General features: G+C 39.3%; 1 protein-coding gene across 1 annotated transcript in view; it reads left to right on the top strand.

The window, feature by feature from the left end:
- Positions 1 to 15,960: 15,960 nt before the first annotated feature.
- ARHGEF15 (Rho guanine nucleotide exchange factor 15) overlaps positions 15,961 to 26,189 on the top strand; it is an 879,095-nt gene continuing 868,866 nt past the window's right edge. The window contains exon 1 of the mRNA XM_044077316.1: positions 15,961 to 16,044. The gene's annotated coding sequence lies outside the window, so the exon portion shown is untranslated. The remainder of the gene's footprint in view (positions 16,045 to 26,189) is intronic.

Below are 26,189 nucleotides of genomic sequence, written 5' to 3'. Positions count from 1 at the left end.
TCTTCCTGTCCTCTGCATCTTGCTCTGTCACATCAGCCACCTGCATGTCCTCTCTCACCACATCCATAAACCTTATCTTAGGCCTTCTTTTTTTCCTCTTACCTGGCATCTTCATCCTTAGCATCATTTTCCCAATATACCCAGCATCCCTCCTCAGCACTTGTCCAAACCAATGCAATCTCGTCTCTCTGGCTTTCTCTCCAAACCGTCCAACCTGAGCTGACCCTCTGATATACTGATTCCTAATTCTGTCCATCCTTGTCACACCTAGTGCAAATCTTAACATCTTTAACTCTGCCACCTCCAGCTCTGACTCCTGTCTTTTCATGTCTCCAACCCATATAACATAGCTGGTCTCACTACCATCTTGTAGACCTTCCCTTTCACTCTTACTGGTACCCGTCTGTCACAAATCACTCTTCTCCACCCTGCCTGTGCTCTCTTCTTCACCTCTGTTCCACACTCACCATTACTCTGAATTGTCGATCTCAAGTATTTAAACTCATCCACCTTTGCCAGCTGTACTCCCTGCATCCTCACCATTCCTCTGTCCTCCTTCTCATTCACACACATATATTCTGTCTTAGTCCTCCTGACCTTCATTCCACTCCTCTCTAGGGCATACCTCCACCTCTCCAGGGTCTCCTCAACCTCTTCCCTACTCTCACTACAGATCACAATGTCATCCACAAACATCATAGTCCACGGGGACTCCTGTCTGATCTCGTCTATCAACCTGTCCATCACCATTGCAAATAAGAAAGGGCTCAGAGCTGATCCTTGATGTAACCCCACTTCCACCTTAAACGCATCCATCACTCCCACCGCAGACTTCACCGCTGTCACACTACCCTCATACATATCCTGTACCAATCTTACATACTTCTCTGCCACTACCGACTTCATCATACAATACCACAACTTCTCTCTAGGCACCCTGTCATATGCTTTCTCTAAGTCCAAAAAGACACAATGCAACTCCTTCTGACCTTCTCTATACTTCTCCTTCAACACCCTCAGAGCAAACACCGCAGCTGTAGTACTCCATCCTGGCATGAAACCAAACTGCTGATCACTAATCATCACCTCTCTTCTTAACCTAGCTTCCACTACTCTTTCCCATAACTTCATGCCGTGGCAGATCAGTTTTTATCCCTCTGTACTTATTACAGCTGTGCACATTACCCTTATTCTTAAATATCGGCACCAATACACTTTTTCTCCACTCTTCAGGCATCCTCTCACTTTCCAAGATTTTGTTAAACAATCTGGTAAAAAACACCACTGCCATCTCTCCTAAATACCTCCATGCTTCCACAGGTATGTCATCTGGGCAAACAGCCTTTCTATTTTTCATCCTCTTCATAGCTGTCCTTACTTTCTCCTTGCTAATCCGTTGCACTTCCTGATTCACTATCCTCACATCATCCAAACTTCTCTCTCTCTCACTCTCTCATTCTCTTTATTCATCAGCCCCTCAAAGTACTCTTTTCATCTGCTTAACACACTCTGCTCACTTGTAAGTAAGTTTCCCTCATTATCCTTTATCACCCTTACCTGCTGCACATCTTTCCCAACTTGGTCCTTCTGTACAGGTCTTTTTCTCCCTCCTTAGTGTCCAACTATTCATATTCACCATACACCTTATCCTTAGCCTCCACCACCTCTCTCTTCACCATACACCTCATCTACTTGTACTCCTGTCTACTTTCTTCATCTCTCTGACAATCCCACAACTTCTTCACCAGCCTCTTCCTCTGTATACTCTCCTGTACTTCCTCATTCCACCACCAGGTCTCCTTGTCCTCCTTCCTCTGTCCGGATGTCACACTAAGCATCTTTCTAGTTGTCTCACTTATCACCTCTGCTGTGGCTGCCTAGCTATCTGGTAACTCTTCACTGCCACCCAATGCTTGTCTTAACTCTTCCCTGAACTCCACCTTATATTTATCCTTTTTTAACTTCCACCATTTGATCCTTGGCACTGCCCTCACTCTCCTCCTCTTCTTTTTGATTGCCAGTATCATCCTACAGACCACCATCCTATGCTTCCTATCTATGCTTTCCCCTGTCACCACTTTAAAATCTCCAATTTCCTTCAGACTGACCCTCCTGCATAGGATATAATCCACCTGTGTGCATCTTCTTCCACTGTTGTACGTCACCCTATGGTCCTCCCTCTTCTTAAAATACACATTCACTCCAGCCATGTCCATCATTTTTGCAAAATCCACTATCATCTGACCTGCATTCCTCTCATTAACACTATACCTACCCCTCACTTCCTCATCCCCTTTGTTCCCTTCAACAACATGCCCATTGAAATCCATTCCAATCTTCACTCTCTCACCCTTGGGTACGCTCTTCACCACTTCATCCAACTTGCTCCAAAATGTTTTTCTTTCTCATCCATCGCACACCCAACTTGTGGAGCATATGCACTAACAACATTCATCATTACACCATCAATTTCCAGCCTCATAAATATCACTGTATCCGACATTCTTTTCACCTCCAAAACACTCTTGACATACTATTCCTTCAGGATACCCCTACACCATTTCTTCTCCCATCCACACCATGGTAGAACAATTTTAACTCGCCTGATACATCTGGCCTTACTCCCCTTTCATCTGGTCTCTTGCATGCACAATATGTCAGCCTTTCTTCTCCCCATCATATCAGCTAGCTCTCTCCCTTTACCGGTCATAATGCCGACATTCAAAGTTCCTGACTACTATATTGTGTGGAAATATGAAAAAGAAAAAAAGTGAAGTTGGTATATGGGGTGGGATATTAAATCTAGCAGTATATGTGTTGTGAAAAAGATGCAGTGAAGTGCTGTATAATAAAAATATGATGATAAAAATCCGTTGGCTGAAATAAAAAGCTGGTTCTGATGAAAAGGATGGGGAAACAGAATGAAATATGTTGAAGTTTGTGAAACTGAAGATGTAAAACACTGAAAATGTTGTAAGTATTGCAAACGTTGTAAATATTGTAGAAATGTAAATAAAATGAAGGGGTATGATGCATCAAGATACACACACACACACACACACACACACACACACACGCACGCATAATGTAGTCTCTACTCTTTTCAATAAGCACCATGGGATCTTTTACATCCACCTGAGCTACCAGCAAGTCTCACATCAGATGGGATCTCAGTTTAGCGTCTTGTTTGAAAGATGGACCACATGAGATGCAATACCCCCTAATGCTGCACTGCACTGTCAGTAATGGAAAATGAATCCAAAACCTTGAGTGAGAGTAAAAACCATTCCTGTCTGATATTCCAGCATCAAAGGTGACCATTCTACCTACTGAGCCACTGACCATGCTCATCCCTCTCTCCTGAGGTACTGACCATACTCATCCCCCTCTCCTGAGGCACTGACCATGCTTATCCCCCTCTCAGTAGCTATTACATAAGGGTGGCTCAGAACTGGTCCCAAGTACTTACCACACCATCAGACTTACCAGTATGTGGCAAATGCTTTGGGAGATGCCTGTACAGCCACTGCACCTGTTGAAGTTTCATTCCCTGGCATTAAATCTTGCCATTGCGGTTCTTTTTGTTTGTCCAATCCAAGAGTGGCTATATATAACACACAAATGAAAAACAATTACACCACATAAAGCACCTAGTAAAGGTTGTCTAAACCAGGCAGCTATGGTAAATATCCTGATTTAGCTAAACCATCTGACTATCTGCCCCCAACCCCCTGAACATATATACCTCTTTAGTGTTGGCTAGTGAAATAAACTAGATATTAAATATAACTGTGCTTAAGGGACTAAACCTGAATGTAAGTCAGACTTGGCAGGGGGTGCAGGGCATAATACTGGGACTCTGTTAAATGTTTTGTGACTTAAATTTACAGAAGACTGCAAGGTGGAATAAATGGCAACTCACATTATACAAGTTTAACCATAACTGAGAATAATTCTAAAAGAATACAGAATTTACATTTAGTATAGGCAAACCTGAGTCTTTTTCTGGACTCTCAAATAATTTAGCTCAGGTTCCAGCTACAAACCATTGCAGTCTCTGTTCTTACTGACATTAAAGAGTCTGGGCCAGTTGTTACAAATAAGCTTGTGCTCATATCAAGTATAACAGGTTAGGCATGTATTTTTATAGATTTTAAGGTCTTGTTTATGGAGTTGTGCCTTCGTATACTTTGCTGAAACACTTTATTTATTTATAACTGGAGAACAAATTGTATTATTCTGGGTTCATAATCAAGCCAATGTGATGTTTTTATAATATGTACAAAGGAGATTAACCAAATAGTTGTCAAAACTGTCCACAATCTCATGTTTTGAATGGTTAACATCAATAAACCTACATGGTATAGAATATACAGGTAAAAGCCTACCATGACGAATACTTCAGGGATTTGTTGAAACTAGATTTATCTTTCTCCACCAGGAACTTTCAGACATGCCAGTGAAGAGCAGTGCTGCATGTAATAAAACATCTAAGAGAAAGAGGTTTATTGCACAATTTATATTCAGTCCGTGGAACTGGCTACGTGAATATGCTAGTACATTATCTTTGTTTAACCCAGTCTTAGCATACCACAGGTTTTCAACAAACAAAACGGTGTACAAGGCAGGCAACCAAAACTCATAAATAGAAAAACACCTTCCTGCCAGTCAGACCAATGGTGCAAATAACGAACGAACTTGTAGTTGTCCAAAATCAGTTTAATCCAACAATAATCACAATAGTCAAGTGCTTTCGTCCAGCACACGCTGGACTTCTTTAGAACTCAAGCCTTGGTGTCTCCATGAGTAAGACTGACTTCATACCCTGCTGTCTTTTATATTACCACTTCACTGGCATCCTCCAGTCATAAAATGTCAGAAAACAGTCCTCCTCTTTAAGAATATGTGGTTTCCTCTGCAGCTGTAGTTATGCAAATATATTACACACCTTCAAGCTAGACATATTTCTGATGTGTGCAGCATCATTTCCATCTATGATGCGCCCCAAATTCATGTCTATACCCCCTTTGGGGAAAACAGTCAGAACGTTTCCGGACTCTAGCAGCTGTCAAAATTAGTCTTCAGAGTTTATTACAGTAGCTGTTTGTGCAATACTGCAGTACAATCTGGTTTAGGATTCTGACTTTCTGCCATTGTTGTGTTTGGATGGTTTAGAGAGCTTGGCCTTATATGCGGACTGCAGGTGGCTCGCTTCCTTGTGTTAATTCCACATTTCTCTTAATCAGTCTGTTAGTGACTATGGAAATGTTATCACTTGAGTAATGTTCCCACTCCAAACAACAAGCTCATACCTCAAGGCTTGAGTTCTGAAGAAGTCCAGTGTGTGCTGGACGAAAGCACTTGACTATTGTGATTATTGTTGGATTGAACTGATTTTAGACATACCACAGGCTTTGTTTTATTAATGAAGAGTGTGATGACCATGCCCTGACCCAGCACTCACAGAGCCTCAATCTTCACCACTAGCACCAGGGAGGTTGTCTCCTAGAAGACAGGAAAGGATAACTAATACACAGTAAAGTACAGTTTGCCTTAAGTGCACACAGAGATCACAGTCAGTCTGGGGATGGTTGCTCCCTTGCTCACCAGGTCCCCAATAAGACTCCCCACTGGCACAGCTATAGGGTCCAGGTCTCAGCCTAGCTGGGCAAGCTAAAACCTCCAGTACCCTCTCTGTCCAACCAGTGCTTTATGTCCCTGCCCAAGTAGCTGACACAGCACACAAACACTTTGAGATAAGTATTTATAAAACTTCACAGACACTCCTGGAAAAGGCTGACACAGATTCTCTAGCTATGCCCCTTTACCCAGACCATACAATCCTTGCCACCACCCAGCTAATACTATCAGCTACTAAAAGGCCCTTAAAAGGGTATCCAATTATTACTGTGCAATATTATTATCCAATGGTAATGTGACTACACAGTCTAGGCTTATTGGAAGGCCTTAGACAGTAAACTCTATAGATATATAATGTACTCTAAAGCATAATTTATCTCTACATAAACCAGCCACATGTAGAAGGTTTTAAAAATATTTAATAATAAATAATTAAAACACAAGACAAAACTACTACACCACAGAGATATCTAAGAGTTCAGAGATCACACAGAAACTTAAAATAATACAGTAGGACAGGTCTGATTTCAAAGAAAAATACCTAATTAATCTTTACTAACTTTAACTATTCCTACAAGAACTCACAGTGCTAAAACTTACATGTGAGCATAAGGTAGAGTGCTGATAAATTGGATATCCAAGATCAAAATGCTTCCAGTCTCTTGTGAGAAATAGTATTTAAGCATTACTAACAAACATGTCTCTAAGGCCCTCCCAAATTACATCATTTTTGACACTTAGGTTTTCCCAGTATTCATATTGCATCATCTTAACATTTGGTCTGAGTTCTCAGGCCACAAACTGCATTATTTAGCAATCTAAAATCTGCTCAGAAACTTACAACAATACAAGGCATTTCACATATACACTCTAGCAGAAACCAGAGCAATAAAGCACATTACACATCTAAATTCTGGTCATAAACTTTAGCCTTAAAACAAAGGGCATGAAACCTTCATCCAGACACACTGGAGCCGAATTCTAACATGAAAGGGTCACAATATGCTTCACTGGGCCAGTAGAGTGCAATGTTGTCACATATTTTGCAGTTCCACATTTCACAGTATTCTTTTACACTCAAGAAACATGCCTGTATTTTACATTTATTTACAAATGCGAAAATTATATATCAGATTCTATTTGACTAGTCTGGCAGCCTTCACCCATCTCTCCCCAATCATCACATCTCTTCCCCTCTGGGGAATTCAAGCAAGTTTTTCAAGTGCCCCTTGAGAAACATCACTTGAGAGTGCCAGGTCTATCTGGGTGTACCTCACCCCATTCCCTGTCTTGACAGCCCATCTGCATTGGCATTGCTACTCCCACTGCGGTGCTGCACTGACATATCATATGCTTGCAACCCCAGACTCCATCTTAGCAACTTTGCATTTTGCTGACTGCTCTGTTTAACCATGTTAGAGGGTTGTAATCTATCATCACAGTGAATGTTCTTCCATACAGATAAGGCTGAAGTTTTTGTAGTTCCCACACTATGGCCATACATTCCTTTTCTACCACTGCATAGCATTCCTCCCTGGGTTGGAGCCTATGACTGAGGTAAACCACTGGGTGCTCTTCTCCCTCTGAAGAAATCTGGCTAAGTACAGCCCCCACCCCATAGTTTGAAGCATCCACTTACACAACAAAGTTTTTGCTGTAGTCTGGACTGGCTAACACAGGGGGTCCTCCCAAAGCTTCCTTAAGCTTCTGAAATACCTGCTGACATGCTGGGGTCCACAATACTTTATCTGGCCTGTTTTTCCTTGTCAGGTCTGTGAGGGGAGCAGTTATGGTACTATAATTGGGAATTAACTTTCTGTAGTACCCTGCTGCCCCCAATAATGCCCTCACCTGCTTTTTGGTAACAGGTGCAGGCCATGCCTGAATTGCTTCCACTTTGGCAGGTTCTGGTCTTATCTTACCACACCCCACTCTATGTCCTAGGTAGGAGACATCTGCCATACCCACCTGACATTTGCTTGGCGTAATGGTCAACCCTGCTCTCTGTAGTCTGCCCAGCACCTCCCTGATATGCTGAAGGTGCTCTTTCCAGGAATGGCTGTAGATAGCAATATCATCCATGTAAGCAATGACAAACCCTGCTGCTCCTGCTTTCTACCAACCTCTGGAAAGTTGCTGGGGCATTCTTCATCCCAAAGGGCATCTTTGTGAACTCATACAAGCCAAAAGGAGTCACAAAGGCTGACTTCTCTCTAGCACTGGGAGTCAAGGGCACCTGCCAGTAACCCTTGGTAAGATCAATGGTTGTAAGATACTTAGCCCCACCCAGCTGCTCTAGGACCTCATCTGTCCTAGGCATGGGGTAAGCATCCGACTCTGTGTGACTATTTAATTTCCTGTAATCCACACAGAACCTGGTGCTGCCATTCTTCTTTGGCACCAGTACCACTGGCGAGGCCCAGGGACTGTTGGACTCTTGAATCACCCCTAGTTCCAGCATCTCCTGTACCTCTTCCTTCAGAGTCTGTTTGACTCTCTCAGGCACCCTATAAGGGGCCTGCCTGATAGGCCTTTGGGGTGCTGTATCCACCTGGTGCTGCACCAGGTGGGTGCTCCCTGGTTTCCCGGTGAACATGCCCCCAAACTCCTGCAACACCGCTCGTATTTCTCAAACCTGGGTAGGAGATAGCTGCTGGGACATTGCTACCCCTTCCACCTAGGTGTCAGCCTGAGCCTCACTGAGGAGATCAGTCACAAGATCTCTCTCAGACTCCTCCTGCAATCCACTGCAAATGCTCAGCACAAGGGTCTCCCTATCATGGTATGGTTTCATCATGTTAACATGGTACAATTTATGCCCCTGTTGTCTGCCTAGCACTTCCACCATGTAGTTAACATCACTTACCTTTCTTACCACCTTGTAGGGTCCCTCCTAAGCTGCCTGTAACTTGTTGTGTCTGACAGGAATGAGAACCATCACCTGTTGCCTTACAGCATACTCTCTAGCTTGAGCATTCCTGTCATACCACACCTTTTTCTGTTGTTGGGCTTCTGCCAGGTTCTCCTGGGCCAAGCCCATGAGTTTCCTGAGCCTTGTCCTGAGGTTCAGGACATATGCCACAACAGACTCCTTGTGAGACTCACACTCACCTTCCCACTCACCTCGACTTAAATCTAGAGGTCCCCTCACCCTATGCCCATACAGCAACTCAAAGGGTGAAAAACCTGTGGATTCCTGAGGAACCTCTCTGTAAGCAAATAACAGATGGGGCAAATATTTGTCCCACTTCCTCTTAAACTGATCTGCAAATGCCCGTAGCATGGACTTGATTGTAGAGTTTAACCTCTCAACAAGACCATTAGTCTGGGGATGGTAGGGGGTGGTTTTCATGTGCTTCACCCCACAGGACGTCCACAGACAAGCCAGCAGGTCTGACATAAAATTGGCACCTCTGTCAGACAGTATTTCCTTTGGCAAGCCTACCCTGCTGAAAATCTCTAGAAAAGCATTTGCCACCTTCTCAGCCTCAATGGAGGACAAAGCCACTGCCTCTGGGTATCGTGTAGCATAATCTACAATCACTAGGATATACTTTTTCCCTGTGGAACTTGGCGTACTCAGAGGACCCACAATATCCATAGCTACCCTCTGAAATGGCTCCTCAATCACAGGCAAAGGCATCAAAAGAGCTCTCACCTTGTCTCCTGCCTTGCCTACCTTTTGGCACTACTCACAGGTCCTGCAGTACCCTGTTACATCCCTAGAAATTCTAGGCCAATAGAAGGTTTTCATAATACGCCTCTTTGTACGTTTTATGCCCATATGACCTGCAAAGGGAATATCATGGGCTATGGCTAGAAGTGCCAGAGTACATTCTAGGCACTACCAACTGCTGTACTCTCCCGCCTTCTAGCCCTCCCTCAGGGGCCCACTCTCTGTACAGTAACTCTTTGTTCCAGTATACAGATTCCCCCTTCCCTTGAGAATCAGATGCCTCCCTAGCTACCTGTCTCAGGCCTTGCAATGTAGGGTCTGCAAGCTGAGCCTGTCTCAAGTCTCTCCTTATAACCCTTCCCAGCTCCCCTTCCACAAGATGTTTGGCATCCTCTGACAGCGGTGCCTCACTATCAGCCTGGGTACTACAACTCACCTCTACCTTTGCAGTTACCCTGTCCAAGGGAATATCAGTACCCACAAGCAGCTGTGGCTCACATTCAGTCTCAGTGCTACAGCATGGCTCACTCCCTGAAGTAACCACCTCAGCAGTCCTGGCTACAAGTATGCAGTCTGTCTGAGTCTCCCCCAGGCTACTAGACCCACATGCTTGTATCCTAGCCTTACTGCATGTAACTGCATAAGTGCATAGTACTTCCTCATCTAAATCCTTCCCTCTCAGGACATCTGCAGGATGGTAGTTCCATACCCCTGTTGTCTCAAGACAACCTGCTGTTGGCATTTTGTCTTTCTCACTTGCTGGCTCTCTCACCTTTGGTTCCCCACCTTGCCTCCATGGACACCTGTATGCCACATGGCCCCACTGGTTACATTCAAAACATTTCACCCTAGGTCCTGGACGTGTACCTGGACTAGTGGCTTCCCCTGCTACTGGCGGATTCTGTTGGGGCAGTCTGTGCTGCCCACCATGGGTTCCTTTAGACCCATGAGCAGTACTAGGGGTCCCTTTCCTGTGCAGGGCTGCCCTGCTTGCTAGGTATAGGTCTCCCTTCTTCCCCAACTCCTCTGAAGTAGCACACTGTTTATCAGCTAACCAGATCCTCATGTCCTCAGGCAAAGTGCCAAGGGCTTTTTCCCTTACCAAAAGGTCTGCCAGCCCTTCAAAAGTGGTGATCTGACATCCACTCACCCAGCTATGAAAATAAGTGCTCAGTTCAACAACATATTCACATACATTTTCATCTGCCTTGTGTCTATGCTCATGAAACTTTTTCCTATACATTTCAGGTGTTAGCTTAAAATATTCTAATAAATATATTTTTACAGCAGTATAATCAAAACAGTCAGTGTCATGCATTTTTGCTAAAGATGTTACAGCTTTACCATGGAGTAAGGGGGTCAGGAACCGTACCCAGATCCTTTGGTCAACTTCACACTGTTTACATACCCGCTCAAACATATGAATGAAGCTATCAAAATTATCCCCCTCTAAACTGTGGAAGAAATTTACTGACCTTTTGTGCTTCCGGGGGTCCGGTCACTCCCTTCCCCATTACCTCTATGACTCTGGTGAAAAGTCAGCATTTCCCTCTCATGCTTTCTCTGCCATTCCTGTTCTTGAGCTTCTAGGCTCCTCATTCTCACAGCTGCTTCTAGTTCCATACGCCTGGCCTCCAACTCAAGTCTCTTTAGCTCCAGCTGGATTTTTAAGTCCACTGCAGAAAGGTTGAGCTGTCCATTCTCTGAGGATATTGCATCTCCACTGTCAGTCTGATTGTCCTCCAGGCTGCTATTTTCTGATGCAGCTGTAACCAAGGCTGCAGTCAGGTCTGCTTTGGTCAGGTTTCCATGCACCAGTCCCCTAACCTGGCACATCTCCGTCAGCTGGCTCCTTGTCAGCTTTCCATACTCTTCTGCTGACATGCTGCCTGCTCACCCTGACTAACACTAAGCTAACAAAAGAAATAAAACAATTGTGATCTGAACTCTGAGTATGCACTGCATGGCTGTTTTAGAGTACAAAACACTTTTAGAGATCACTCTACATAAGCTACAGGAATTTGCTCCACCCACACCACTACAAGCCAATTAGTATGTGAAGTAGATCCCACCACTGCCAAACACTTGTGACGACCATGCCCTGGTCCAGCAATCAAGGAGCCTCAATCCTCACCACTAACATCAGGGAGGTCGTCTCCTAGAAGAGAGGAAAGGATGACTAATACGCACAGTAAAGTACAATTTCCCTTAAGTGCACACAGAGATCACAGTCAGTCTGGGGCTGTTTGCCCCCTTGCTCACCAGGTCCCCAATAAGACTCCCCACTGGCACAGCTATAGGATCCAGGTCTAAGCCCAGCTGGGCAAGCTAAAACCTCCAGTACCTTCTCTGTCCAACCAGTGCTTTGTGTCCCTGCCCAATTAGCTGACACAGCACACACACACACACTTTACGATAAATATTTATAAAACTTCACAGACACTCCTGGGAAAGGCTAACACAGATTCTCCAGCTGTGCCCCTTTACCCAGACCATACAGTAGTAATCCTTGCCACCACCCAGCTAATAATATCAGCTACTAAAAGGCCCTTAAAAGGGTGTCCAGTTATTACTGTGCAATATTATTATCCAATGGTAATGTGACTATATAGTCTAGGATTATTGGAAGGGCTTAGACAGTAAACTCTATAAATATATAATGTACTCTAAAGCATAATTTATCTCTACATAAACCAGCCACAGGTAGAATGTTTTAAAAATATTTAATAATAAATAATTAAAACACAAGACAAAACTACTACACCACAGAGATATATAAGAGTTCAGAGATCACACAGAAACTTTAATACAGTAGGACAGGTCTGATTTCAAAGAAAAATACCTAATTAATCTTTACTAGCTTTAACTATTCCTACAAGAAATCACAGTGCTAAAACTTACACGTGAGCATAAAGCAGAGTGCTGATAAGTTGGATATCCAAGATCAAAATGCTCACAGACTCTTGTGAGAAATAGTATTTAAACATTACTAACAAACATGTCTCTAAGGTCCTCCCAAATTACATCATTTTGACACTTAGGTTTTCCCAGCATTCATGTTGCATCATCTTAACACCTGGTCTTAGTTCTCAGACCACAAACTGCATTATTTAGCAATCTAACACCTGCTCAGAAACTTACAACAATACAAGGCATTTCACATAGACACTCTAGCAGAAACCAGAGCAATAAAGCACATTCCACACCTTAATTCTTGTAATAAACTTTAGCCTTAAAACAATGGGCATGAAACTTTCATTCAGATGCACTGGAGCCAAATTCTAACATGAAATGGTCACAATATGCTTCACTGGGCCAGTAGAGTACAATGTTGTCACATATTTTGCAGTTCCACATTTCACAGTATTCTTTTACACTCAAGAAACATGCCTGTATTTTACATTTATTTACAAATGCCAGAATTATATATCAAATTCTATTTGACTAGGCTGGCAGCCTTCGCCCATCTCTCCCCAATCGTCACAAAGAGTTCACATTCATAGAAGGCAAATTTGGTAAGGAATATGATAATTTCTTCTGTAAACCTGTGAATAACCAGAATCAGTCAGTCAGAGACCCAAATGTAATTAAAGCTAAAATACTGATGTATGCCCTCCAACACACGCATTGTTACTAATGCTCAAAGATTGTTGTACCAATGATCAAAGATTTCTCTCTCTCTCTCTCTCTCTCTCTCTCTCTCTCTCTCTCTCTCTCACTCTCTCTGTCATTCGCTCTCTGTTTCACTCTCTCTGTTTCTCTCTCTCCTACCTTCACAAAAGCCAACATTCTGTCAGACTAATGACAGAATATGGTTGGCATCTGCTGTAAAATAATACTGCCAGGACAAGCTGCAGCTAAACCATACTGGGGGTGCTTCCCAAAATCCCCCAGTAGATAAAGGCAGTCTATTACGTAGCAGTGGAGCTGCTGTTCACCCCACTACTTGCTTCTGCCACTTACTTTTGTCAGCTGTTTATTGAACAGGCATTCATCTAATACTGGACAGGTATTCATTCAATGTCTAACACTGAAAACAATCTATTACTCATCAGTTTTCCAGTAACTATACTGTAAACATAGAAGTAAAATAGATGAACTGTTGAAATATATCCCAAAGTAATGCAAGTGTTGCACTTCAGACATAGAAGTCCTCCAAGAAGAGCTGGTAGAATCATATATGAGGATACATTTAACAAAGTGGTATCAAATGATAGCAAATTCTGCTGAAGTAACCTAAATACTGAGCAGTCTAAAGCTACTAACACCAATTATCCAGTGTTCTAGATGATGCCTAATTCATTTTTAATGCATTCTAATACTGAAAAAATAGCCTTGTTATAAGAAGGTTGACACATAATCCCACCATTACAATAAGCTTGTTATAGAAACATGATTATGCATGAAGCTGAGTTATTAGTGTATCTGGTGTTCACACACACACACACACACACACACACACACACACACACACACACACACACACACACACACACACACACACACACTCACACACACTCACACACACAGCTCTCATCATAGAACTTCATCAGAAACCTATTAACACCTTTACTTAGGTTCACAGGTTCATAGATTAGTACTAAGCTAACTGCCCTTATGGGCCATTTGAAACCTTCCAATTACCTCATGTGGAAGTCAAACCCTGTGCCTTGTGATTATAAGGTAAACACCATGACCACTATGCTAACCACCCAACTTATAAAAGCTGTAATATACTTTAATCTATCTCACAAAGCAACAATTAAAATACAATTATGCTAGAAAAAGTGCATAATGGCTTTTAAAACGGATTAATTAAGGATGCCCTTTGTTACTGGTTTTTGCTTGTGTGGCAATGCAAGGTTTGTTACAGTTTTTAAAGCTGTCATCATACTGCCACACTAACTGGTAATACACTGGGGTAGCTAAAGCTAAAATAATTATTACTGCGTCTCCACTCAAAACTTTAATTTATTAAGTAGTTTTGAAATCAATTTACTCTCAAGCTGCATTTCTCAGAAACCTTTTCATGAACACATAACAAACTGGTTATTTTTTTTAAACAAGAAACATATTTATTAAATTATCATGTATGGTATAAGCAAGCCTACATTTATATAAATGAAAACAAACTTCATTGACACAATTTCAGTTTCAAACATTATACATTATAAACCATGCTGACACAATTGTAGTTGCAAATATTACACATCACTTATAATCTATCCAGTCACCAGTCATTGTCAGTCAAACATTACATAGCTCATTCATATCATGCCATCTTTTAAACCTCTTTTCTCCTCTGCATGTATTGTTCCCACAATTCCTATTTTTTCCTATGTAATTTGCTCCTACTGTTTTCTAAAGATCCCAATTCCAGTTGTTTTATCTATGTTACTATACAAGTTACTTCTAGTAAAGTTAGTTTAGACTTTGATTTCCATTTTCTAGTAATTGCATTTTTGGCAGCCACCATAATTACACTCAGCAAGGCTTACAATTACGATTCTGTATCACAGCTCAAAAAAATAATTTCCTTAGTTAAACCAGTTTGCTCACCCAGTATCTCTGACAGAGCAGTCTGCAGGGAATCCTTAAAGTCTGCCAACTCATTACACCCCAGAAAATATGTTTCCAGTTACCTCTTTCTTCCCCATCACACCTCCAACATCTGCTGTCTACCCAAGGAAAAATTCTTTGCAGTCTACTTGGGGTATAAAAATGCCAATGTAAACACTTGTAAGCAAAGATCCTAAATCTTTGACTTTGTTGCAGTTTGGAAGACATACATACATATATCCCCCATTGTCTCTTTGTAAATTGCTTATCCAATCTCTCTTCCCAATCCTTTCTAACCTCCTCTGATTGATTCTTATAGTTATCATGCAGTATTTTATATGCTGTAATATTTTATATGCTGTACTAATTATTCCTTTTTTAATGGCAGCTTCTGTTCTAGATTCTACTAAAAACTGCCAATGCTGGTCTTTCATTTAGGATCCCCTTATTTCAACAAACTGGTTATATTTGTCTATATTTTACTCTGTGCGAATATGCAAGAATAATGCAATTAGTTTTTCACATCTAAAGACCTACAGACTCTAACCTTCTAACAAAGCTGTTTCCTATTAGTAGCAGAGGATTTTGTAGGGTTGTATATTTTTTGGGGGTAATCCTTTTCTTCGAATCTGTTTGCCGAGTCCTCCAGCATCAATAAGCTTATATTTTCTACCCAGTTTTCTCACCAGTCTGACAATAGCAAATTTATCTGGAGTCTGCTAGTGACACACTTCTGCTTTATGTTTAGCCCGTGACTGCCGCCCATCAGATAATGTTCGTCCTTGTACACATTTCTGTAATAAACCTGATGCCCTGGCCTATACTCTCACAAGCAGCATCAGAAATGAATAAAAGAAACAAAACAGACTTAAGTAGTTGTAAACGTTTTGGAAAGACAATGAGGCATCTGACAACAAGGGGGCAGTAGTCACTTCCCAGCTGTTCCCTCCTCAAACTGCAGCTTACTTACATATTCTGGCTCTGCCACAGTTCAAACACAGAGTTTAAAACTGATGGTTCAGCTAGGATGTTATTTCTGGACTTGTCTCAAGTTTCTAATGTGCAGTATAACTGTTGCCTGATTTCAAAGCTGAGAAGTGTTGCTTGGTTTTCTTTAACGTTTCTGTTTGAGAACCATTTTTCACTGATCATAATTTGTCAAATTGCAGGTAACACTCATTTTATTTTTTATAAAATATATGTCCTAAGGGTATGAGAAGGGAAAATTAGATTGCTGTTTTGTCACTAACCCTCCTTTATACATACTAAACTTTGAATGCTTCATACTGACAGTGTGGTAGTTTCTGAAAGGAATACTCAAGGTTAAATGTTAACTGTTTCTGGTTATTTACTCTGTACAGAAACAATCCCCATACTGTTAACCATGTCTGAAACAAATGTTAGGGTGTTTGCTGCTTAGTAGCTAATGCTATGTCTTAGTTTTCTACAAGAGAGAGAGAGAATTTCGGTCGGGATATATTGCTTATTTTTGCTATTGTATTTTGACATTTTTTATGATTTCTTGGAAAAGTTGGTTAAAGCTAGTGACTCAGTTGAAGCTGTGCGTTCACTTAAAACTGTTTCAGACAGTTAAGGTTTTCCTGTCTAAAATGTAATACTCCTGGGACCATTTTGGCACTTTTCAACTTTCTGTTTAAACACTACACATTATTGTATACATTTCAGTTTAATGAAGTAGCCTCACTTCGATTCAGGTTAAAATAGCACCATTTCTAGAAATATTTAATATTTAGAAAACAATGTTATTTTAGATCATTCTAGTTGATTGTAAATGTATGTTTTCTGTTTGTAGATAAGAGGGCATTCAGCCCTGCTAGACTATACCCATCTCCTCCATAAACTATCAAGTAAACATTTCAGTGATGTCCCCCAACTACAGGCATGTTTATCAACTGTCCAGAATTTCACAGAATGCCAAATTTTTTGCTTCATATTTCTGTTCTGTTCCTCATAACATTTCTCATTTTCTGACAAATCGTTGAGGATCAAAGTTACTAAACAGTGACAGACATTTGAGTTTAGACTTCATATCCTTTGGAAAATGCATGATAATAGAAAAAAATCTTATTATAGTAACTTTTTAAGCTCATAAGATTTTGCTACTGATTTTGGCTCTTTGTTCTTCCCCTCCCTCCTATTATTTTTAAGGACTTGTAAAGAGTTCGTAAGCTAAGAAGTTTAGAGGTACAACTACAATGCAGGTGTTCCCCATGGTTCTCTCTTGCGTATAGTACTCTGTTCTTTGTTCATACACTCAGAACACACCTGTTACATGACATCAGCATTGCACGGCACACCCATATGATTGAATTATTCATAAGGTAGGACAAAACTCTATAGACAAATTCAGGTACATCTCCAAAGCACTTTTAATAAGCTTTTGTAATAATTAAAACTTAGCCATTAATTTGGACAAAGCAATGTGTGTGTTGTTTACCACATTACAAAGACTAGTTAAGCATGATACCTAACATTCAATTAATTAAGGTTGAATTAATTAACATGAATTCAGGCAGAATCACTGTAATGATAAAAACTTCATCTTTACCTAAAAGTTTACCAAGACCTCTCACTTATCTTCTTACTGCATACAGAAAAAACACAAATGAAACAACTGGCACAATTAAAATAATATTAAAGATGCTCAAACCTTCTCACCTCAGAAACATGAGCATCTATGGTAAGGAACACATTTATTCCAGAACTTCAAAATGCCTAGACAGTAACCATCCTTAGCATCAGCAAAAAAAAAAAAAAAAAATATATATATATATATATATATATATATATATATATATATATATATATATATATATATATATATTTTTTTTTTTTTTCTTCAAAGGGCATTCCTAGCATCCCACAACTTCATCGCCTTTGCCAACTTTCCTGTCTTTCCTGGTATGCAAATGTCAGCAAATAAATACTGAAGTAAAGCCCACTATACAAAAAGTATTGTTGCCAAATGTTTGAGCACTACAGATCCATCTCCCATACAGTTTGTAAACTCACATTCAGGTGGATTTACTTTAACTCAGGCTTGCACAAAACTCCATATGCAGTCACAGCTCTACCCTTTCTTACTGTATAGGATGTTTTTTTATATTTACTATAACTGAACTGACATTGGAAGTTTAGCACCAGCGATTTGATAGCGTAGTGCACAAAAAAAAAAAAAAAAAAAAATCTCCTCATGCTTTCCACCTTGAAATCTGAATTAACATCTCACCTTGCTGAACACTCTCATTGGGAATGTGCTGGAAATAGTTAACAGTTCCTTGCCTCATTCATGTGCTCTACTATTAGAGTCCAGGACAATGCCTTGAATCATATTCATAGATATATATATATATATATATATATATATATATATATATATATGTGTGTGTGTGTGTGTGTGTGTGTAAGTAGCTTTTAAACAACTAAATGCATCTCTAGCAATTGTTTTGGTTTATGTATAACTTTTCGGCTCAAATCGTTTTGTAATTTGTATTTCTGTCCAGTGTGTTGATCAAATAACTTCCAAAGTCTGCAGCAGTACTTTAAAACTTCACTTGACCGTTTCATTACAATGCTTTATCGCCTGTAATCTCTGTATATGCTAGAAGGGGTCCTCGGACCACTTGGCTTGCATGCTTAGCAGACAAATAATTTCTATGAAATGCATCACTGCTATTAAGTTAAGTTTTTCATGCTAGATGCCCTACTTGGAGCTTACCTCAGAGGTTTTGTGTAGGAGCCAGCAAACGTTATATCTAGGGTTATCAAACAGGAGAGACAGGATACAGCCACCTAAGAAGGAATAGGTTTATAAATGTGAAGATAATAGGTACTCCTTCAAAGTCAGGTCACACAAAACTAATAATGTTAAACTTGCAGACACTCTGACTCTGGAAAATGAGAGTGAACTTTGAACAATGAGGAAATGGTTTAATTGGACTGGTAGAAGAATTGCACAGAAAAATCAAAACTGCAGCAACAGAAGCAGCAAAATGAGATACTCGTCAGCAGTGATCTCTTATTCTGCAAAATAACAAAACTACAAACTTGATTATCAAAATCATGGACAGGCAAAAATAAAAAAGTGTTTTTACAAGGGAGGGGTCATCCTGCTCACAGACCCTTGTGACTGTAAATACTAACTCCAATGCTGCTCAGACCTGAGATAAGGGGAAACTGTGTTTCACCTCAGAAGATCGCTTAAAGTTCCAGTATCTCATAGTTATTCTTTCTTGTACCAGCGATGCACAGACAATCAGTGTCTCAGCTCCCATACAACATGACTTGAAAAACATTTCATCAACAAAAGGACTTGCTTCAAATAAACTATAATTTAAAGAAAGGAAACAATACAATGTAAAACGCTAGTATAATTTATAAAAGAAGAGACATTGAAGGTTAATGTAAAATAATAAAGAGGGAGAAGAAAATGCCATTATAAGACAAGGTAGAAGGAAACTTGAAAGGCAACCCCAGCAACAAAGGGCAGGACAGGAGCTGATGAGAAATAGTAAACATTTTAAAGTACATTAAGGAGTGCTAAAAGGGAACATGTGGGAGAAACAGACAAATGTAGGTTTTGTAAAACAGAACTGGAAACAGTTGCACACCTTGTTGCTGGTTGTGACATACTAATGGCAGGACTGTATACTGAAATACATAATAATGTGGCAAGACTGTTGTACTGAGGACTATGCACACATTATGGCACTGAAGTGGCTGAAAAATGCTGGAAACATGAGCCACAAAGCATCATAGAAAATAATGAAGTCTACATCACAACGGATCACCCACTATCAACAGTTCAAAACATAGATGCTAGAAAAGTGGATATAGTGGTCCATAAAAAGAAGACAAAAGTAGCATTTATCATTGAAATTACCACACCCAGTGACTACAGTGTCTTGTGTGCAGACAAGCACAAAGTCATAAAATATCAGGATTTGCTGGCAGAAATAAGAGCAATGTGGAAGAAAGATACCTAGACAGTTCCAGTAGTAGTAGGAGCAACAGGTCTTATAAAAAAGAATCTACAATCATCGTTAGATATGTTGCCAATACACATAACTCCATACGATTTGCAGAAGGAGTCATTACTGGTCACACTATGGGTGCTGCGAAGAACACTTTTGGCTGACATCAGAGATTGAAACAATATTAATTTAATGAACTTTAATCGTACTTTGAGCATTAGTAATGGGTCCATTCCCAACATGGTATTAGAAACCCAAAAGATTTGGAGAAATTAAAAAAGAGAGAAGTCATATAAAAGGGAATGTGAACAGATACTAACTGTGAGAAGGCAGAGGTAATGAAAGGATATTTATGTCCACTAATCACATAAGAGGATGGGAAAGTACTTAAGCCAAACCATTAATATTCTTGTTAGGCTGTACTTTTCCATTCATGAATGAGCTTTTAAACTTTAACCTGAATAGAATGATTCAACTAGGATTCAGTCAGAATACTGAATAGCAATATGTTTGTATACACTCTTTCAAAGAAAGCTGCATCCAGACAATATTTTTTATACCACAAAGTGTTTTATTGCCTTTAACCAAATCTCAGTGCAGTTATACATGAAGAAAATATTACAGTAAAATGTCTTCATCTTGCTTCTTGCCTTGACTGGAACTGTAGTCTCTATGCACATCATTTTTACTTTGCGAAATCTCACATCATTTGTTTGTACCATATGTTGTATAATCTGGTATTTCAAAGGATCACTCTGGAAATCACTGAGTAGGGACAGAGGAGGGAAGTTGCAGCACACTTTTTAGAGTCATAATGAAACTAATCAGACCAGGATTCCTAAGATTTCAGGTGTAAATTGCCAATCACTTGATTACCAAAAGCAATAACAGCAGACCAGTTGACACCTTAGTTTAAAGCAAAGATTTATGGAAGTAAATCATTTAGAAGTTGTTTCTTGCAGAATGTTTAAAACTTACACAACAGTCTGTTTAATACTAAGATACGGAGGACAGGGTATTAATGAATGTGATATACACAGTTGCAACCATCACTGAGTACAAAAATAAGGAGTCTTCTTATGTGGCTACTACAGATGTAATTCATCTTTCTCTGAGGGGCTCTGACCTCAGAGTTGATTACACTATCTGTGGAGTGAGGGGGTAAAGCCCCATGCATAGGAGAGAGTGTCTGTTACATAAATACAGCATTGAATACTGTCCTTAAAGAATTCAAATTTAAATGGAGTTTAAAATCCTGGTTTACAATCATGACATGTAGCCAGTGCTGAAAGAGTCACACCAAAAGATACATTGACATCAGAATGAGTACTCCCATTATAAGTCAGTAGTGGGACAGTGACATGGCTGTGTCATTCAATGAGGCCACAAACTGCTCTGATGTAAGGTGATGGTCTGATTATAATGTAAAATTATAAGCATGGCAGAGCCCATTGGCCACTTTAGGGTGTAACAAATTACAAACATAATGCTAAAAGAGTGATACAAAGACAATAGTACTACACAAAATGTCAAGGTATGATGAAAAACATTTTTTCAGATGTGCAGTCATAGAAGGATGGGAATGTACATGACAATTGCAAGAACGCAGACAGGATTCCATTTCACACAAATCGGAGCAAAAGAGGCAAAAAAGAACTACAGAGGTTTGTTAAAAATAATATAATTACTTAGGAAAGCATGCATGCTTGAAGCTGTCAAAGGTTTTTGAAGCCATTTAAGATTGTTACAGTTTGTCATCAAGTAATAAATTCATATATAGAGAAATCGATTAAGAATTTATTAACTAACAGAAAATGTCAAGAAAACACTTAGAGTTATCAAATGGCAAAATCTTATTCAGGATTACCAAATGGTATGCCCCCAGCCTGGGTTACCAAATTTCATACCGTCATTTGGGATTATAGTTTCATAGTTTCCATTTATTGTTTTTAAGCCCATAGGGCCATATTAAAACACAGACTCTAGATAGCTTCATTTAATTTAGAGGAAAAAAATAAAACAAATATGCTCAAAGTTGTTTAAGTTAAAATGAAACAATGAAGGACTATAAACTCAAACAACAAAAGGCTGGAGAAAATGGAAGAAGCATTAAACTGCTATTCAGGTGAACTCATAAAATTGCATGAATCAAAGATCAAAATGAAGAAAAGGCTGGCTGAGTATGAGAGTGGTCAAGAAGAACTCTTTCAAAAAATGGCAGTTAGAGGGCAGAGCACACAGAGAAAAAAAAATAGATTTTCTGTTGTACCAGAGAAACTGGAAGAAACAGACTGTATTAATTTATGAAAGCAAAAATAAGCAACTGGACTGGTATTCCACAGCAGGATTTGTTAAATGAAAGGGCACATTGAGTGTATGCTCCAAATCTTGCTATAAGAAAGCAGCCAAGACCTAGTCATATCAGTAGAAATAGTTGATCCTGACAGAACGTTGGCAGAAGGGCAAAGTATTAAAAGCTGAAGACAGCAGAGTATTTGAGGAAAATTATTATTCACTGTATGCCAGGCAGGCAGAAGAGAAGCAAATTTATCCCAGCAATCAGGGAATGTTAAGAGGCAGATGTGAGATTCAAGCTGTTGTATCCAGCTGTCTTCAGAATATTTTTTTTTTCCTGGGAGGTCAAAGTAATTTGTATGTAGCACAGGCTAAGAAGGAAATACAAAATTTTGTCCAATAAAAGTGAGCCAGGTGACTCTGCATCTCATTCTTCTGATAATAAAGCTCATGGAGACTATCACAGTGAAACCTTCTCCAATGTTCCAAAAAACAATGGTTGGGTAACAGAAAAATACAGGAGTTGACTTGTAGATTCCTGGCTACTTTGGACTTGAATCAGAGTCTGGGGTTGGGAGATGAACAGGAAGAAGACCAGCAACTCTAAATTTACTGAATAAATATTACATTATAACACGTCAATCACATTGTGAAATATGGCTTTACAAGAAAAGTGTCTGAGAAAGATTGGACTTTTGTTGACATTGTTAAGCATGTGGGGGGCTTAGACATATACCCCACTTCATGTCATTAATGTTTAGAAGGACACTATAAGAAAAAAAAAGAAAAATGTTATTTGTTAATCTCTCTTCTTAGTCTTCTTAATTCTCTTCTTAATAAATAGCCTAGGTTTCCTGCTTGCATGATTAAATGCCCTTTCAGCCATTCTTCTTCTATTTTTCTTAAACATGCTGATATTTTTTTTCTTTTCCTCCTTAGTAACTTTGCAATGCTGCTATTCCACCAAGGCAGGGATGCATGTATCAAGCTAAACTTCTTCCATTTGTAGTTGTCTTACATTCCTCAAGCGTCCTTAGGAAATACTTTCAAATACTTCCTAACCTGCATTACATTATTACCAAATGCTGACATGCTTTCAGTTTCATCATACTTTTAATTAGATAAGGTATTACTCATTTTAGAGGTGTCATACATGGTGACGACTCTTGAGCTCCTTAAGAGAACTGAAATTCAAAATGATCTTGGTTACCTAAAAGTAACTGAATAGCAATAATTATTTTTGTAATGGTGATAAATCACAGATCCAGTATATTATTTTGTCTTGGTAACTTAGATTCTTTTATTAACATTAAATTATAGGACTTGTGTTCACTGGTATTATTACAAGTACAAAATATCCAGCTAATATTCAGAAAATAAAAGTTTCTGAGAATAATTACATTTTGAGAATCCATATTTCCATTAACAAATTCCATAATTTTTAATTGCAGTTCAGTATATTCATTTTGGGACTTTTATAATTTCTGATTATCCTTAAATTATTATTTCCAAATAATTCTTGTAATTCTTTACATAATGCTTCAGTTTTCTTGTCAGCCCACAATAGCAGGAAAGGAGACACAAACAAATATGACCACACTCCCAATGTGTGTCACTTCACAAACATCATATTTCTGAAATCCAGAGACAGAACAATAATTTCACATTGCCAGGCTTCATTAAGAACAATAATATAATAATCATGCTGCCATGGTAGACTACGATTTCCTCAATTGTCTTATATAAACTATGTATAATCTATGAATATCAGCATAATATGCATTTAAGGAATATGCTACTATATTGTTTTTGCCAGTTACTTGTAAAATATATAAAGTGAAATCTAAAAAATGCATAACAATGTCCATAAGATTTTTACTTTTTACTTAGAATTTTACCTCCGCGGTGGTACAGCAGTAGCATTGTTACCTCACAGCAAGAGGTTCTCCCATTCAATTCTTGGCTTGGCTTGGGAGTGCCTTCTGTGCGGAGTCTGCATGTCCTCCCCATGGTTGGGTAGCGTTCGAAAGATATGCGTGCGTAAATGGGCATGCCTTCATTGAAGGTTGGGCGTCGAGCTAGCACCTCAGCGTTTCGTAAAAATCTACTGCCAATCATTAGCGGACCGGAGTTCTGCTGTGGCGACCCCTTACCGGGAAAAAGCCGAAAGACAAACAAACAAATGGCTTAGAATTTTACCTCCAGTGTTATTTTGATGAAAGCTGTCTTCACCAAAATAATCTTCTTTACTCATAAAATCATCAAAGTTTCTTACAAAGGCAAATTTCTTTTCCAGCCAAATTCACCTAGCCATTTATTGAAAAGAACAGCTTATGGAAATACATAGTTCCAGAAACTCGCAGAGGGCAATATTTACCCAAGAAGCAAATTACCAAACACCATGTCCTCATTCATGACTACCAAATGGTGTTTCCTCACTCATACTTACCAAATGACATGTTATCATTCAGGATTATCCAATGTCATGCTTTCATCCATGGCTACCAAATGGTGTTTCCTCACTCAGACTTAACAAATGACATGCTATCATTCAGGATTATCCAATGTCATGTGCTCATTCATTGCTGTCAAATGGTATTTCCTCATTCAGACTTACCAAATGACATGTTATAATTCAGGATTATCAAATGTCATGTTCTCATTCACCTTTACCAAATGGTGTTTCCTCACTCAGACGTACCAAATGACATGTTATCATTCAGGGTTATCAGATGTCATGTCCTCATTCATGGCTCCCAAATGGACAGTACCTATTCAAAACTGCCACTCAAGATTACCACTCTTGCTAATCCCGTACAGATAACAGAGTACCTCAGGGGGTCTCGCTAACGACCCATTTGATCTATTAAAAATCTTCCAATAAAAATAGTAGTTGGTTAACCAAATATGCAAACAGTTGAAAACTAATGATATTTTATAGTTTTTTACAGGTCCTAGCAAGAATAAATCAAGGATTATCGAGGATTACAAATCATCTCTGAGTTGGTTGTGTATATATTCACGATTCAGTCTAAATTTTGAAAAAAATATTTATTTAATTTTAGAAAATTACCATGCAGACCCTTTTTATTTATTTGCTTGTATTTTTATTTGTTAAGTGAAAAAATGTCCAACTGAGAAGGTCCTATTTTCAGTGGTAGCCCAGAGACAAATATTCCATTTTACACAGCCATCATTTAAATTAATAAAGTTCAAATTAGTATAATTAGAAAAGAGAATATGTTATGAACAGGGTACATGGAAAATAATTAGCAGAAGTATGATACAAATGAAATTAACTTTAATAATGCTATTCAGTCATTAAGAAAAGTGAAATAAATCATTTCATGTCAGGTTATGACACATGTACAACAATACCTACTGGCAAAATGCTCCTTGAAGTCATGTTTAAAGTTGTTATCATTAAGTGTTGTCCTTATTTCATTTGGACGATTATACTAATGCTGACCATCATCAAATAGTCAGTCTTAGCATGTATTTGGTCATGTGGGTGTGTAGAGTAGCATGTGTGCAAACTTCACTTGATTAAAAGACAGTGTCTGATTTCTATGTAGTTTAGGCTATGAAGTAAATTGCTATGTTGTAGTATGATGCTGAGCAGCAAATTCAGATATTCTGTTGTAACCTTGTTCTAATTATTATAGAAAACCAGAAATTTGTGAATAAATATTCTGAGTATAATAATGTTAAGGTACCTGATGCTCTGAGAGAGCAGACTTCCTGGGTCTATGCCAAAGCATCAAACGTTCTCTTCCCTGAACTACTATTCATCGAGACCACAGCAGCGAACACTTCATTCAGTGAATGCTAATTTTGCCGAGTTTCACATTGTCAGATTGCCATAGTTGGCCAACATCACATACATTACAATGGATTCCTATCAGTTGATCGAGTTTTCAGAAACTTGAACTTCATATGATTGAGACCGTATGATCAAGTTTTTGAAAACTGAAAACATTTGAATGGAGATCACGGTACAGTGCGGGTCTGGAACTTTACCCTGT

Source organism: Protopterus annectens, chromosome 7.part0 (genome assembly GCF_019279795.1).
Source record: "Protopterus annectens isolate FY-2018-M chromosome 7.part0, PAN1.0, whole genome shotgun sequence".
NCBI classification, from domain to species: Eukaryota; Metazoa; Chordata; order Ceratodontiformes; family Protopteridae; genus Protopterus; species Protopterus annectens.
The sequence above is the reverse complement of the archived record's forward strand: the minus strand, read 5'-3'. Positions and strand labels throughout refer to the sequence as shown.